Source organism: Marmota monax, unplaced genomic scaffold, assembly GCF_021218885.2.
Source record: "Marmota monax isolate L192 unplaced genomic scaffold, Marmota_monax_Labrador192_F-V1.1 WCK01_AAM20220418_F8-fsc00039, whole genome shotgun sequence".
Classification (NCBI taxonomy): Eukaryota; Metazoa; Chordata; class Mammalia; order Rodentia; family Sciuridae; genus Marmota; species Marmota monax.
The window spans coordinates 13,705,718-13,718,174 of NW_026693602.1; the positions used below are offsets into that span (position 1 = coordinate 13,705,718).

The 12,457-nt window shown below is 37.8% G+C and overlaps 1 protein-coding gene across 4 annotated transcripts in view; it reads left to right on the plus strand.

Annotated features, from left to right (window-relative positions):
- The window catches only part of Sclt1 (sodium channel and clathrin linker 1), a 176,388-nt gene that overhangs the window by 139,504 nt on the left and 24,427 nt on the right, over positions 1–12,457 (plus strand). The window contains exon 19 of one of the 4 annotated variants that reach the window (XR_006855097.2): positions 10,773–10,846. The exons of the other annotated variants lie outside the window; for them this stretch is intronic. The gene's annotated coding sequence lies outside the window, so the exon portion shown is untranslated. The remainder of the gene's footprint in view (positions 1–10,772; positions 10,847–12,457) is intronic. 4 annotated transcript variants of the gene reach the window in all.

The window sequence follows — 12,457 nt, forward strand, 5'->3', positions numbered from 1 at the left end:
TGTGTATATGCAGTTTTCCTAGCACCATTTACTGAAGAAATTCTTCCCTTTCCCCATTGGTCCCTTGTTGAAAGCACTGAACCACAAATGCATGAATGTATTTATGGACTCTCTGTTTCATTGGAACATGTGGTCTGTTTTTGTATTAGTACAAAAACAGGTTACTGTAGCTTTGTAGTATATTTTGAAGTCAGATAGTTTGATGATTCCAGCTTTGTTCTTTTTGCTCAAGATTGCTGTTTTAGTCAGCTTTTTTGTTGCTCTGACTAAAAGACCTGACAAGAACAATTTTAAGGAGGGAGTTTATTTGGGGGCTCACAGTTCCAGAGGTCTCAGTCCATAGACAGCCAGCTCCATTCCTTGGGGCTCAAGGTGAAGCAGAAAATCATGGCAGAAGAGTGTGGCCAAGGAAAGCAGCTTACATGGTGATCAGGAATCAGAGAGAGACTAAGCTCAGCTCACAACATGTGGAACCCAAAGGCACCTTCTCCAGCCATACCTGATCTGCCTTCAGTTACTGCTCTGTTAATCCCCAAGAGGGGATGATTCACTGAGTACGTTAAGGCTCTCATAACTCAGTCATTTCACCTCTGAGTGTTCTTGTTTGTCTCACACGTGTGAGCTTTTGGGGGACACCTCATACCTAATCCATAACAGTTGCTTTGGCTATTTGGGGGTCTCTTGTGGTTCCATGTGAATTTTAAGGTTGTTTCTATTTTGACTCATTCTGTGTTGGTGGTGTCTTTAGTGCTTTCTAAACATAAGATCATTTCATCTACAAACAGGGACAATCTAGCTTCTTCCTTTCCAGCTTGGATATCTTTTATTTCTGTCTCATACCTGTTTGCTCAGACTAGGATTTCTAGTATTATGTAGAATATACGTGGCAAAAAGGGGCATCTTTGCCGGGTTCTCCATCTTAGGGGAAAAGCTTTTAGCTTTTCATAATTGAATATGATGTTTGCTGTGGGTTTGAGATATGTGCCTTTTATCATGTTGAGGTACAGCCGTATTTTCAGTGGAAATAATTTATCTAGAGAAATCAAAGAATAACTTCAAAAATTACAGAGATTTTATAAATTTTTGATAAATCATATAGAGATATTTAAGTTGAGATCTTAGATTTATACGTGTATTTTTAATATATGAGATTATTTGACTAATAAACACCTTAATTTATTCAGTAAATTAAATCTTTACAACTGAAATCTTATTTAAAATGCTCTAAAATAGTTTATACTTTTAAAATAATCTCTAAAGTTAGGTTCACTAGAAAGGAAAATGTTTTCACTTTGTTTTCCACAGTAGATAAATCTGTGGAACTCATGAAAACATAAGCTGAGGGAGAGGTCTAGGGTATGTGGCTCAACAGATTCGCGTTGCCACATTCGACACGTGCAGAAAATCAAAACCAGTGGTGACTCTGAGAACGGAGAGGCCTTGACTCAACTTAGGGAAGGCAGAGAGCCCACCCATGATATCAACCCACAGAGGCTATGATCATTTTACAAAACCAGGTAAAATATTCTATTAGTGAAAATATGCAGAATAAATTGCAAAACATGGAACTCTGGTAGCTGAAGTTACTTTGTATACTCACCCAATAATTATAGTGCCAACTGATAATATGAACAAGTTGATCCTAGATTGGAAAGGCTTCTATCTTTTGGTAAAATTCTTCTAAAAGAACTAAATCGAGACCCAAAATAGACTTTCTTGCTTATGCAAACTCAGTTTTCAATACTGATAAACATTATAGATTTTTAGAAATAAACACAGTGATCACCTTGAAGGTTTACCATAGGAAAAAGCTCATTAGTTAATAAGTTTTGGAGGGACATATTCACTGGAACATTAAGACATTGGTGACCAAAATTTAATAGTAAATGACATCCCTGATGGTTTTTGGCTTAAATTTCTGCAATAACAAATGTTTACATAATGAAATATATCTCTATTTGTCAATTTTTAATATGCAACAAATCTTGAAATAAAAGATAGTTAATGCTGAAATCTAAGAAAGAAATATTACAATAGGGAATTCCTTTTTAGTCATATTATGGAATTATTCCCACAAAGACTCTTTTGATTTGATCTTTACTGTACAGGACTTTCATTATCAGCTTTATTGCTGAAAGTACAATTCTTTTTCTCCTAAAACTCTTACTTTGCCCCATTTGGGGAGAAAATTTTATGATTTCTGCCCACCAAAAAAACTGACTAGTTTTTCCCTTCATCTCCTCTAACCCTCTTTCTCACCCTTCTTCCTTCCTTTATAGGATTTTAGGTATCTCTGCCAATATTAGAAATAATAAAGCTATCACATATGTTGCCATACAATTGTAATATTGCCTTAATATATTTTTAGCATCAGTAGGGTTATTTTGATAGCTCCCTTTTCGTTGCTATTAATTTTTATGTTCTTTCATTTTTTTATTAGACTTGTTTGATTTTTATCAAATTTTAGCTGTATTATTTCTTCCCTATTTCATATATTTCTGCTCCTACTCATATTTTTTCCTTCCTACTCCATAATTTGAAAATAATTTGTTACTCTAGCTTCTTTCTGATACTTAAGTTATAATGTTCATCTGAACACTATTTCATCCCAGAGATCCTGATATTTTAAGCTTTTATTATCACTCAATTCAAAGCACTTTTAATTGGGCTGGGGATATAGCTCCGTTGGTGGAGTTCTTGCCTTGCATGACAAGGCCCTGGGTTCAATCCCCAGCACCACAAAAAGAAAAAAAAAAAAAAAAAAGCACTTTTAATTTACTTTCCTTATGCCTTCTTCCTTGATATTTATAAGTGTGCCATTTAATTTTGAAATAGTTGACATGTGGGGGTGGGGTTCTATATATCTTAAGGTGATTGACTTTTAATGTAATAAATCATGCAGGGAGCACAGTCTGCATGATTTCAAATTTTTAAAAAAAGTAATGGAAATGCTTTTTTAAAATTGGTTGTATTGGTTACATACATGTGAAAACTGATCAAATTGCATACTTCAAATATGTGCATTTTACTCCAATTTTACCTCAGTAAAGCTTTGGGGGAAAAAAAGAAAAAGAAAAATTGCTTTCCTAAGGTGGGTAGAATCCCATCAAAATAAAAGAAAGATGTGGAGTAGATGAAGGAGAGTGAGGGGGTGGGAGGAGGGATGGGATAAGGGAAGAACAGTGGGGTAGCTCTTATCTAGCTTTCCTATGCACAAATATGAATATACCACAGTGAATCTCATCTTTATGAATATTCACAAGACACTAATTAAAAAATAAAACTAGAAGTAAATAGTAGAAAGATCAGTGGAGGAAAAGAAACAGGGGAAGGGAGGAGAAAGGGAAAGGGGATGTGCTAGAGACTGAATTATAGCAAGTTATACTCCATGCTTTAATATTTATGTCAGAATGAAGCCTAATGTTATGTGTAACTAAAATGAACCAATAGCCAGGCACGGTGGCCACGCCTGTAATCCTAGTGGTTCAGGGGGCTGAGACAGGAAGATCTCAAGTTCAAAGCCAGCCTCAGCAAAAGCAAGGTGCTAAGCAACTCAGTGAAGACCCTGCTCTAAATAAAATACAAAAATAGAGCTAGGGAGGTGGCTCAGTGGCTGAGTACCTGAAGCTCAATCCCCAGTACTAAAAAAAGAAAAAGCACAATAAAAATTTGTTTTTCTTTCTTGATATCTTACTTGATATTTATTTAATTTCATAACTGACTGTAAGATACTACTCTATGTCTTATTATGATCTTAATTCCTGTTTTCCATATCCCACTGGTGAGAACATTGATCTCGTGTTTCTCAGGATCTTAAGTGCAGGCCTGCCTGGATCAGAATCCTTGTGAGGTAGCTTCCGGTGAGGCTGCAGGCATCTCAGAGCCCAGCCAGTGGGGAGCTGAGGGATGCCCTGCCTCCACCGATGCCCGCAGGAGACAGGAGCTGCTTGCCTTGTGGCTCTTCCTAGTCTACAGCATGGTAGCTTGCCTCCTTCATAGGGAGGAGAGACGGGGAAGAAGTGAGACAGGAGGGACAGGGGTTGAGAGAACAAAAGCCAAGGTCTCTTTTTAACCCAATCTTGACCATCACTTTGACTGTATTCCATCAGTTAGAAGGTGCAGATCACTGGGGTCTCTGGTAGGAGCAGCTACCACACCATTACATCACACCATATACAGAAGTAGCTAGGAATGATTCATAGGCCCAGACATGAAAGGGAAAATAATCAAACCTCTGGAAGAAAATTGAAGATTTGTGATAAGCAAAAAATTCTTACGTGGGATACTAGAGTGACAGAAAGAAAGATTAATAAATTGGATTACATTAACTTAAATATTTCTACTCTACAGAAACCACCATAAAGACAATGAAAACAAAACAAAAAGATTTGCAATTAGTGTATCCAGCAAAGGACTATATTCAGATTATTTTTAAACTTTTACAGTTTAATAACTGTTTGGCTGTTTACTGCAAAGTTAAACATATACTTAGCATAAACCATGTAATTTACTCATAGATATGTATGTACCCAAGAAAAATGAAAACATCCACACACACACACACACACAAAAAAGGTGCACAAATATTTGTAGGTACTTTATAATGTCAAAAATGAGAAACCCAAACGTCCAGTTACAAATGAAAGGAGGAACGCTCAGCGTATGATGGAGCAAATGACTTGAAATGTGGAACATCACAGATGAATTTCAAAAAAGAGATGGGAAAGAAAGCCAGACATAAAAGAGTGCATCTTGTATGATCCATTCATAGGAAATTCTGGAAAAGGCAGTTCAAATTGATAATGGCAAAGCAGTTTGGTGGATATTTAGGACTAGTATTGGGAGGTAGCAGAAATGACCACAAAGGGATACAAGGGAAATTTTTAAAGTGACAGACATATTCCATGTTTTAATTGTGAATATGTGTATTTGTCAAACCTCACCAAACTGCTCCCAGTGACTACACTTCATTTTCCACAGTTATATCCCACCAAGATGGGTTTTAAAAAACAGTACAGTGGACAGGGGATACAGCTAAGTGGCAGGTTGCCTAGCATGCGTGAGGCCCAGGGTTCCACTCCCTGCACTGCAAAATAAATGAATAGAAAAAAATCTTTTTTCTGTGTTCAATCTGCTACTATATCAGCATGTTGAGTTTTTATCTTTAAATGTCTAGAAGTTTGTTTTATCTATTTTTTAAGACTGTTATTTTATATTCTTGTTGCTTCTGGATCCTTGGCTGATATTTTCAGGTTTTTCTATGTACTTTTCTTTAAATGCAATTTATTGCAAACATCATTTCAAAGTCTTGTATGATAATTTCACTGTCTACCATTGGACATGTCTGGTTGTTGTTTTGTTTGTTTTTCATTTCCATGCATGTGGTCTGGTTTCTCTATCTGCTTGTTAGTGATGCCCTTGAGGGTTTTTGTTATGTCACATCTTCTGGGTGCCTGAGAACAGTACGAGGTGTGAGTTCTTCAGCCATGGGTAGGATTTCTTCCATACCCTATGTTTGTTCTTGGAGGTAAATCTGTGGTTTGTGGCCACACTCATTATGTCTATTTTTTTTCTTTTCTCCTCCTGCTTTGCTCACAAACAAAGTAACTTCTCTGTAGTCTTATGACTTTGAGAGATAAGCATGAACTCGGATGAGCCTCACCTTTACCCTAAGGGAACTTACCTTTGGGATCCCAGATCAGTGATAGAGAAGTTCTCTCTGCCATACTGCTTTCTGTGTGTGGTAACACGGCCAGATCCCAAGAGTGAGATATTGAAAATACCATTTGAGTTGGAGGAAGTGCTTTTGCTCCAGTGTTCTGTTTGCTTTTATAGTTATTAGCTTTCATTCAAAAATGGTCTTGGAATTTTTTAGTATATTTTCATCTCTTTAATGCTTTTAAAGTGTCGTGGTAGAGTTTTCAATGGATTGATTAATCTGGGTAATTTAGTGTGCCTTTATTGGATCCATATAGATGATCTTTAAAAATATTCTACCTTTAGCTGGAATTCCATGGTAGAACACTTATAAGATCCTGGGTTCCATCCCTAGCACCACAAAAAAAAAATAGATAAATAGCAACAGCAACAGGTGTGTGTGTGTGTGTGTGTGTGTACATGTGTTCTATCTCACTTGGCATAGTGCAATATACCCTGGCAAAAGCCAGGCTCTAAAAACTCACACAGAGTTTACATGTACTGTGTGATTTGCAGTATCCAGGAAGTTTAAATAAACTGTGGCTACAAAATAAGTAAGAACTATTGCAGAGCATTAGCATTAGGGTTATTAAAGCCAATGTTGCACTTATTACTTTTTAATTAAGGAACATTAACAGTTGATCTTAGTATTATTTCTCAACTAAAAGACTATGTTATATACTCTTGTATTTTAACTGTTACCTTGTGTGACATATGGTAAGACCAGATGAGAATCAAGAGAGAGAAAATGGAAAGAGTTTTATGGTTTGTCATCCTCACAGTTCCCTAAATGAACACAGTATACCACACAGGGCACGCAGGGGAGCACCCAGGTTGGTCACAAGGCTCAGGGAGAGGGAGGAACATGGAGCAAGTGCTTTTAGTGTGGTCTTCTTGGGAGGGAACTGATAGGATTGGCTGATTTGAATAATTTCTGTGTGCTCTGGGGCACAGGGACTGTTCCTGGTCATCTAGTACCTGGCCCTGGGTCATTAGAACAGGTGCAGAGTGGCCCAGTGTGTGAGAACCCAATTAGGGAAGAGGCTGCTCAGGAAGGGAACCTGAACAGCCGCTAGCCAACAGCTCAAACTAAATCAAGACAGCATTTAAAAACAGCTGGATTATTCCTTGAAGCAACTTCTGATATAGAATCCTGAGCCTAGGACACAAGGACACAGGGATCTAATGAGCTGGAAGTATGTGACCTTATCAGAGTTGGAATGGTAGAAGAAAAATGCCCGAGGCATTGGCTGAGATCTTAAAAACATTCTGGGAGAGTGTACACTAATTACTACTACTAATCTACTTCTTGATGAGCAAGGGTATCCTGGAAAGGCTTAGCACCCCACTCCCTAGCATAATGGTTTCCCTCTGTCAGTATGTTTTGATGATTAGAAACTGCAGACCAACTCAAGGAAAGCTTTTGACACTCAGCAGATATTTTTTGTGTAAAGTTTAAGTAAAAGAGACACCCCTTGATGGGTCCCACTATATTTAATTTTTCCATAGTTCTCAAAAAAAAAAGAAAAAGAAACTAGTATGATATGACATTATCTTTGTATTGAAAATAACATGTAAATTATTAAAATGATACATATTAACTGAAAGAATAGAAGCTGATTAATATTTTACTTGCTTGCTTTATTGAATTAGTAACCTGTCTGGACATACCTGAATCTGCTCTGATTCAGAGTCCCAGTACCCTCTACAAGTCCTCATTGAGATTACTGGCATATTGGTTCGCCCTCTCTTCACTCTACTAAGCTCAGAATTACACCTTGCAAATTAAAATGTCTTAATTCTTCAGTTTGCACACTTACACAAATACATCCAGAAACAAAAACAGATCCCTGAAATCTCTTTCATTTATATAACAAACAGGTGAGTGACAGTTCTTCTTAGTCTAAGCCTTCTTCTAGATTCCAGAAACAAGAGGGAAATGTAAAGCTTGCCCTTAAGAAGTTTCCCACGTGTTTCTCCTTGTAACACCCAACATTATCAATGGTCATATTTCAAACTTGTCTCTCTACAGTTTTCTTCTCTGCCTTCTGCGTGTGACTGTCAGCTCTATAAACTCACTTGCTTCTTGTTCTCCACCAAGTTCCAGTCTAAAAATCTCCATTGCTGAGGGAATGAATGAAAGCTAAGGGATTGTTTCAATCATTGTTTCTTTTTTGCAGAATTTTAGCTTCCAAAATCTACCTGAACTTTGTGAAAAAATGATCAAGTATAATGTTCCCCAGTATTTAAGAGACATCACTAAGAAACTTGAATTCCCATAATGATGCCATTGCTTTATACTGCAATTGGTTTCTCATAAACTTTTGAAAGTACCGCTGATCTAGAATTGTTATGGAAACTGTTAATAAAGGAATACATAGTCTGGGATATAGGCACTGGAATTAATTGGATGAAATAATGTTTTAAAAAATCAGTCCTGCTCATAGTCAAGATCCTACTTCCAGAGAAAACATTACATAAAACAAAAACGTGGCTCAGATTATTTCTCCAATCATGTTTGAACTCCTGTGTTAACATATAAGTACACATTGATCACAGAACACAGACACTTGTCCCTGGTGGTTACTGACAGAGTACTTGTTGATGGATTTGCACATAATGAACATGAATATTTGTGTAAACATAGCCATCCATAGCATAGTGCTAGGTACTTAGTAAATGTCCTTTAAAAGTTTAAAGGTGATTTATTGGGGAATTATTAGAGTGTGATAAGGGGAGTTTGCTATCCAGCAGTGCAAGGCCAAATTCTTGGTGCAATACCAGCATCTTGAGCCAGCAGAGCTGGCAGACATCTGCCCTGGAGGTGTGCATGGGAGTGCATCCCGTGTCAGAAACCCTTGGCCGTCTGCTTCTTGTTATTCCATCTGAGCACTGGAAATTAATTGTTTTTCAGGGAGTTTGGGGTTGTTTTTAGCTGAAATTCAGATACTCTGCAAGAAGCCCTGTAGTTCCAGTAGCTGTGATCTTCAAAGTCACCTGGATGTGGCCCGTGGAATGACTAGGAGAGTCTACTGCCAAGGGCTCCTCTCTCTGCCTCCTTCCCTGAACCTCCACCATCAGTCACCAAGTCTGGCTGGTTCTGCCTCATTAATATTTTCAAGTTCATTTGCCTCCATCCCCACTACTGCTGCCTTGATTCAAGGTGTCTCTTACCTAGGTGGCTGCGGCAGCTTTCTGGCTGGTCTCTGAGACTCCAGGCTGTCTCCCCTCCAAGCCCTTCTCCCTCTGCAGGAAACGACCTCTACAGTAGGATCCTGGTGATCCATTTCACTCCCTGTCTTCTGTCCTTCCTCGGGAAGAGGCTGGCTGTGGGGATTTTCTCATCTGGCCCTTATGTGTTTCCAATCTCATTGATCAGAACTTCTCACTTATTACTCTTCTCTCCATAAGAAGATTTTAGAGAGACCTTCATCACCTTGAGGTCTCTTTATGATAATGAGAGATTAATATTACCAGTTTTAAACATCAAAATAATACCCTAAGTGCCCAGTGCTTTAAAAATAGTTGTTAGGTATAAGCCAGCCAGATACTTCTCTTTGTTAAATGACAATTACCCAGGAAAGAATCATTCTTCCATTTTTTTTTTCTTAAACTTTAACCCTCCAACAATTCTATAAAGAAGGGACTACTTTTTTTAAAATATTTTTTTTGTTGATGATGGACCTTTATTTTGTTTATTTGTATGTGGTGCTGAGAAATGAACTCAGTGCCTCACACATTCTGGGCAAGCGCTCTTCCCCTGAGCTAAACCCCAGCCCAAGAATCATTCCTTTTAAAAGTCCGGGGAGGGGGGCGTGGCAGGCAAAAATCTCTGTCCCCAAGAAGCTTTCATTCTAATAGGAGAGACAGACAGTAAACAAAAGAAAGTAGATGTACTCTGTGTAGATAATGGTCAGCACTAAAGAGGAGAATAAAGCAGAAAAAGGAAATGGGCAGTGTGTCTATTTTTGACATAAACAGTTTAGAAAGGGTCAACAGGAATCTTTGTTCTTCTTTATCTTCCCTTTTCTCTGCCCTTCTGCCCCTCCTTCTCTTTCTCATTGTCCAAAAACAGGACAAAGTTGATTAGATCCCGCTCATTGTCCTCCATATACAACTGAAGGTAGCTGGAAAAAAACCGCACAGCCTGCTGGGTAGTCTCTAAATCCATGACCCGGTGCCGGGGTGGAAGAGCAACTGCTTTGCATGTGCAGCAGCCTGCGCTCCATCCCCAGCCCCAAAATAAAAAATTAAAATTAAAAAAATTCACATTCCCCCAAATGCTGCCAGGCAGTCATTCTGTATATTCTGTTCTCTTTGGTGATATTCAATACCCTTTTAATTCTCCTCAGTCTTTGGCATCTACTCTTTCATCATCACTTTCAAATGATAACCTCAGGACCTCAGTTCCTGTTTCACTGAGAAAAGAGAAAGCATAGAGAATTCCACAGTTTGTGACCCTCTGTTGGTCTTCTTCTGCACATCTGTCCCCATCTACTCTGTATAGCAATCATCTGTCCTTTCTTGGGTATAAGGCCAAACTCTTCATTTGTCCCTAGCTTCCATTTCTACTTGGCTATACTGCCTCCTTGTTGGATTCTCATTTAAATATAAAGAATCTTTCTTGACAGCAACGTCCCATAAAAATAGAAAGCCTAACATCACATCATGACATGGGTAACTGCACTCAGACAGAAACAAACAGGAATAATCCATGGAATAAGCAATTTAAAGCCAACCAGCTGACTTTCTAAGGAGCATTCCTGCTCAAATGAAATCTTGGCTTGGAAATTCATCTGGATATTCGCCCCCACAATCAGGTCTGCCGAGCAGGCCCCAGTCGGCGACAGCCAGGCCTGGCCTAGAGTCCAGATAGCAGTCTGTGTCTCGATCCAGCTGTGTGCTTAAATTCAGTATTACTAGGTGTTTGCTATCTTTTTTCCCCCTATTTCAAAGCTTACCCTTTTTACTGCCCAGCCTTAAAAACCAAGTCTTGGTTAAATGACTTCCCAAGCACTAAATAAGTCAAAACCATCAAATTTTTAGTAATTTAGTGATTTTTTTTTACCTCTTAGATAAAAGGAAAAAAGGAAATGGAATATTTCCTTCAAAATCCAGAGAATAATACCATCATATGACATCAAACTGGGTAAGATTATTGTTTTTCTTTTATTACGTAATTTAAAGAGAGAAACAGTAAAGGTATTAACATCAGCATGAAAGCAGTCATGTCCCTGTGGCCAGAAACACTACATTCTGAGTTGGGGAGTCAGGCTATAATAGAATAATGTATTGCAGGTTTACTTTGACACCAAGTTTTTGGCAAGTTTGATCTTCATTTAAAAAAAAAATTAAAATCTATTTTTTTAATTTGTTCTTTTGAGATATAAATGACAGTAAAGTGTATTCAGACATATTGTACCTACACAGAGTAAAACTTCCCATTCTTATGGTTGTACATGATGTGGAGTTACACCAGTTGTGTATTCGTATATGAACATAGAAAAGTTATGTCGGATGCATTCTACTGTCTTTCCTATTCCCATTTCTCCTCCCCTCCCTTCATTCCCCTTTTGTCTAATCCAATGAACTTCTATTTTTCCCCTCTCCCCGCCCTTATTGTGTGTTAGCATCCGAATATCAGAGAGAACATTTGGCCTTTGGTTTTTTGGGACTGGCTTATTTCACATAGCATGATAGTCTGCAGTTCATGCATTTACTGGCAAATGCCATAATTTCATTCTTCTTTGTGGCTAAGTAATATTTCATTATGTGTATATGCCACATTATTTTTATCCATTCATCTGTTGAAAGACATCTAGATTGGTTCCATAGTTTAGCTATTATGAATTGAGTTGCTATAAACATTGATGTAGCTGCATCATTATATTATGCTGATTTTAAGTCTTTTGGATATATACCAAGGAGTGGGATAACTGGATCAAATGGGGGTTCCATTGCAAGTTTTCTAAAGAATCTCCATACTGCTTTCCAGAGTAGTTCTACCAATTTGTAGTCCCACTAGCAATGTATGAATGTGCCTTTTTCTCTACATCCTCACAGAGGCAGGATTTGAATCTGTGTCTCTCTCACTCAGACATTGATATGAATTAAGCCCTGCCCAAATACCTCCAGAAAACAGATATCCTCTATGATGTGAGAAGCACAAGTGTGCAATGAAAAATAGTTCCTTATTTCTACAAATTTAAATTTATGTCAAACTCAACTTGTGTGTCATTGCTAAGGACAGCCATTGCTCTCAAAGCTTATTAAGTAATGGCTCAAAAATGAATGGGAACGTCTCACACTATTCTGCACCAGCGACTGAAAGCATCCTGTTCCTTTCATCTCCAGTCTAGGCAGAGTCCTCTAGGACAGCCTTTCTTTCCAAAGTGTCTCATCTGGATGCTTAACTGACTTTGACAGCCATTTAGATATTGAAAATCATGAGACTTAGAATCATGTTTAACAACAGCCTTAAACATTGAAATATTAGTTTTACAGACATAGAAGTTTCCTCTTTTAAAGGTGAGTGACTGACTTAAACTCTTAGTAAAGGAGTCATTTGTGGTTTATAAAAAGTCAGAACATTAGACTCAAACCCAAGCTCTGCCCCACAAATGTCTGATTATATATAAATCACTTGATTTTTCAAAACTTCAGTTTTATATTCGATAAGATTAAAAGCTACAGTAGACGGCAGGCTTATTTATGAAATAGTATAAATATCAAAATATCAAAGCATCTAGACTGTAAAGCA